Genomic DNA, 5,511 nt, shown 5'->3' with positions numbered 1-5,511 from the left:
CCCCCCAGAACGCTAAGGCTGTTTACAGTGAAAAACATCTGCATTGAAATTATTCAACTTCCTGAGGCTTGAATAAAATCAAGTCTCCACAAAACAACAACAGGAAGAGGGCCATTTTCACAATAGCTTTAAATGTGTGCAAGAATTCAGGGATGCCTGTGAGCAGATAGATACGGTATCAGCAGGGACCGGTGCAAAATAGCACCCTATAAGCAGACACCGGGAAAAATATCAATTTAATATCAACCCTAAAACCCCCCCACAAGCCTACGAGTATGTTCATTTTTAACCTCTTAAGAAATCCTAAAATACAATAAATACAATGTATTGAGTGCTTCAGCATAATAGCTGTCCCACCTCCACACTTTAACTGCAACACATTCTGACACCAATTCTTGTAATGCATGTAGACATTTTCATCAAATGTAATCCTAAAACACCCACACTTGTAGTCGTATTTTTGTCTTTTGTCCTTTTTTTTGCCTTTCCTCGTCTGTGAGCCTTTTTCAGACATGGACAGAGCCCTAACTGGTCAATCATTAGCCAATAACAGCCTCTGGCTTACCTTAGGCACTTAGTCACAGGTTGCTCCTTGGCTTTGCTCCCCTTTATGCACACTGATCCTTAGAGGAAAAGAAAACAAGTACAAATACTGCATTTCCCCGTTGCACTGCACTTGCATTCTTTTTTTTACACAAAGGTGATTTAAAAAAAATTATAATTTCTGTTTAAAGTGACCCATAGACAGGAGAAAAAGAAGGTTGTTTATTGGCTGTAGGATAACATATTTTTCATTACTCATGGAAGGCCATATCCAAGATAGCAAAGCAAAAACTTTTAATTACGCCCTCAGAAGTTTATGACAGGAAATTATATAAATAGCTGGCAAATACTCAGCAAAGGTGACAATTTTCCTTCTATACTTTATTTTGTCCTTCCCTCAACTTCCTTGTTTTCCCAAAGGAACCAAGTTTGCCTCAGGACATTCAGATTGAGAGACGAGGCAGCAACACCAAAAAAGCTGCAGGTAGCGATGTAAACAACCCTCGTCACTCTTCACGCTGCTTGAAACTTGTTTGAAAATGTCTCAGCGTCGCCCTGAAACGTTTACATAAGCAATTGTGCACTCAGAATTAATCTTACTGGCTTACAATTAAGACATTGAGGAATTTCCCTCGACACAAGATGAGGCTGGCAACCTCATTCTCTCCCCTAACAGTAGCCTTGAGAACGTGTGTGTACATAAACCTCCTGTGGTTACTCAAATGTTGTAAACTGTATAACTAAAGCTTAGGCCTCATTCATAAGCTGTTTACCTTGTCGATAAATCACGGCATCCTTCAAGCGACAAGAAGCGACAAGAGGCTTAGCTGTAACCAGAGATCTGGATACTTTAAGTCAAAGACAACAAATATAAATTATCTGCTTAAATAATTCCATTAAAATCCAGGCTTGTGTTCGCACACATAGGAAAAGGCTGTTAAGTGTTGGGCATATAAATACAGATACATTTGCCACAGCACTGGCTCTGGTCAATGATATGTGTTGGCAGCAGAGAGCATATTATAAGATATCAGTACAAACTAAAAAAAGCAACAAACCAAACCCAAATCAATAGACCTAAATACAACAAATATTGATTAAATACAGAATACTAGAATTGTGTTCATATTCTGTCAACTTTTGCCATGAACGAGCTACACACGCACGCACGCATGCACACGCAAAGTTGTTTTTCTGAAGACTTTTGTGCAATTCGTCCCTTGATTTGTCACCTCCTGCAGTGAAAAGGCATTTTGTTTAGCCAGTCTTATACTGCTTTTCTTTTCTTTTTAATAACAGAAAAGAAGAAAAGAAAGACACACACACACCCGCACACCCCCACACACACACACACACACACTAAAGACTTATATTTCTGCTTGTTGCATCTCAGCCTCTCGTCTCTGTTTTGGGCAACACAAACCAGGGTAATTTGTTGTTGTCATTTTTCATTACTGCAACTTAGAAAGTGCTTTTCAGTCATGTAGTGTGGAGCTCAAACAAAGGGTACAGAGAGATCTAGTCCCAGACAAACTAAGATGTGTTTACAAGCTGGTGAAAAGGCCTAACAGGTTCCTACGAGGGGTAACATTGCTTCTGCTCTGGGAGAGAACAGGCACATTCCTTGAGACGCTGCAGTCTGCTGGACACCACAGCGCCACATTCCTCATAGTTGAAAGTAAGTGTTCACTTAATACCCTCTTCAAAAGGATAGCATGGCCGACCTGCGCCACGCGTCACGCATGGGGGTGATGGATGAGCTGAAACATTTCAACTGGGTTTCATATTCTGACAAAGGATATGTATACTAAAGTTGAATTTGATATACAGTATATCTTTAGTCATGATTGTCAAGTGACTGGATGCATTATGCACCGCTAAATTAAGTGCATATGAAACTGTCCGTGACACAAATACACCCGTGTCCAATTATTGACGCACAACAGTATCATTTCTCTGTGTATATCCTTACGCTGTGGCTCAATTACATGTCTGAGGAGAAGCACTTGCTGTGACATTGCAAGGGGGGTGTCGAAGGTCAATTGGTTTCCGAGCATTTCTTCTGTCACCTTTGCAACCCCACAATGAGTTGACGATGCTTGACCCAACTCAACACTGAAAGTCAGTCAAGTACGCAGTGCGGAAGCAACACGCTTGTAGCCATTTTGTAGAACGGAAGTCATTGCAACTCTTAAGTTAAAATCCTGCGAGGGATAACAAAAAAACTGCTTTGCTCTTACTCTACTACCAAATGTTTTTCTGATTATTTTTTGAAAATATACAAAAGTTAAAGGTTTCTAGGTGTGTAAATAAAATAATTCTCTCTTCAAGCACAAACACACACAAACATACTGCACATGTGTGCCCTTTAACCGTACCTGGATGAAAAACTGAGTTAAAGTTGCATGACCCACCAAATACAGAACTTACAATAGTGTTGTCCAATTACATTGTTGTTAAACCTTATGTAACCTACTTACTTTTAACTTTAACAAAAGGCACAGAGGCAAAAATATTTATTGTCCAGGGCAAGAACTGTGAAATAGTTTTAAATTATTACAAATTTATCTTTGTTTCTGTTAAACATACAAACATATAAGCTACATACAACATAATAATGATTAAAAAAAGAATTTAATTTCAATATCAACATAAGTTTAAAGACAGTCATACAGTTGTAACAATATGAATTGACAGTAAAGAAAACACAAGTAAGTAATTGTAATTAAATGTTGATTTGTTTAGTCATATGGTCCAATGGGGCGGTGGCCACTGCAACCACTATATTTTTTGCACATGTAGTGCAAATACTAAAGCTTATAGTGCACCATATATGCAACATGTATCATTGTCAGTGTCATATGTATCATTTGACATGTCTAAAATATGATGTAAAAATATTATAGCTATTATTTGAAAACCATCAACTAAAAGGTCCTGATGTTTTCTTCTTGTAATGAACAAGCCATAATGGAAACCTGCCCTCCAGACTTCAGAAATTAACAACAAAAGCCGCCATGCAGCACGCCTGCCACCGTTTGTATCTTACACCAGCAGTAATACTGTTTTCATCTGGTGTGAAGCCCACACCGAGTCTGGCAGGGCCAAGGCAGCGTCTGAGAAATAAAAGATACCAAGTCCCATTTACAACAGGCCAACCTAGTAAAGCTGGAGTCAGTCTGCAAGTGAAGGGTGGAAAAAAAGAGTTTCTCAGGTTTAGTCAGCCCGGCTGAAAGCACTAAGTGAAGCCCCATCCTACTGAGAGCTGTGCCTCTGTAAATAAAACTCACACTGCTCAATTCATCCATAAATTATCTGATAACGCACAACTGCTTGAAAAGGTATCATGTAAATCTTGCCATAAAGCGCTCAATTTAAAGTGGAAGATCATAATTTAGTATATAAAGAATATTTCAGGAAAAATACGTTCATATATTTATTTTTTTACTAATTACTTCATTTTAACAAACTGCATAAACTAGTTGTATTCCAGTAAATGTTTCACTTTAAATAGCTGTTATTGCAACATGTGGGATTACAGGAATTACTTAACAAGCAAAAGTGCTTACAAACACTCTTTCATTATGTATGATATCACTGAGAAAGTATGTAAGTGGAAACGACTAGTTTTACATTTTTGGTCATGGGACTCTGTGGCGGCACATGGCCCCTTTGTCAGAGCGGGAATATCAGGAGCGAGCGCTCACAAAAGGAAATGCTTGTGGAGCTACAGTAACAGAAGGATAAAATCAGCCGTGTGATGATTGGGGTGACACATTTGTTTGGCTGTAATGAAAATAAGCCCATTGATGGTGCATTCAGTCATAGGCCCGAGCCCCCCCTACCCTCTACTCCACATCCTGTCTCTTTATCCTTCATACAAGTGGCAGACAGATAGCGGCTCGGTGGATATTGCAGAAGCCAGTGGGTGAGAGAGGCTCAGGTTCTGTGTTTGTGTGTGTGTGTGTGTGTGTGTTCGTGCAGACCTTTCAGCCTGTCACTTCACATACACTGCTGATACGTATGACGGAGCTGTCTCTTCTGCTGCCGGCCACTAGTTTATCAATTTATGTTAATCTGCAGGCTTTAGCTACTAAGAATTACCACACAGAAGGATACTAGTGACATACAAAAAGTTAATATAGTAGAATACAAGTGTAAAAGAAGGGCAGGAAACACAGCCATATAGAATCTTAGGCCACCGTCTAAAATGTCAGACATCACAATGAAGTAAAAGTTTAAATGACTTAGCAATGTAGACGTTTTGGGGCCTCTTCACTGTCCACATCAATGTATTACTGAGCCATAGCAGAGGGCCACAGTGCTGATTAAACATAAAACATAAGGCCTGATGGTAAACCCAGCCTACTTCAAGTGTTTGATCCTGGGATAGCATCTATGACTCACCCCTCTGTGTGTGTTTCAGCCACTGGGCATTTGAACACACACAGACAACACACACAGTGTGGACATCCCTGCCGGAAACCAGCCTTCAGTGTACACCAGGGCGACTGTAAGACTTCAGACTCACTGTATCCATCAGAAATCTGCTTGCCATCCATCTGCTCCTCTAAAGCCCAGGGCTCAGACATGCCACACACAGGATTCAGATCAGTGTTCAACATGCACATGCTCACACTGCCACATGTCTCAGTAGATGCATGCAGCTGTTGAATGAGGACTACTGAAGTAGTTTATAAAAGATGATAAAGAGAGAAGCAGGCCTTAAAACGCAGGATTTTGATCTGGTCAGGGGACGTGTCATTGAGCCAGAAACTGTATGTTATAATGTTATCATTGCACTCACACAGGCTAATATAATCGATTAAGTACAACATTATTACTATTGTCATAAGGTTTGTTACATGAATACAGCTCGTCTGTCTTGAAACTCTAAGTTGGACCCCTTCCACTCATTTAAAATGACGGTTGAAAACTGGCTAACACTGGCACATTTACGGAAATGGT

Source organism: Etheostoma cragini, chromosome 1 (genome assembly GCF_013103735.1).
Source record: "Etheostoma cragini isolate CJK2018 chromosome 1, CSU_Ecrag_1.0, whole genome shotgun sequence".
Classification (NCBI taxonomy): Eukaryota; Metazoa; Chordata; class Actinopteri; order Perciformes; family Percidae; genus Etheostoma; species Etheostoma cragini.
Note: the sequence above shows the minus strand (reverse complement) of the source record.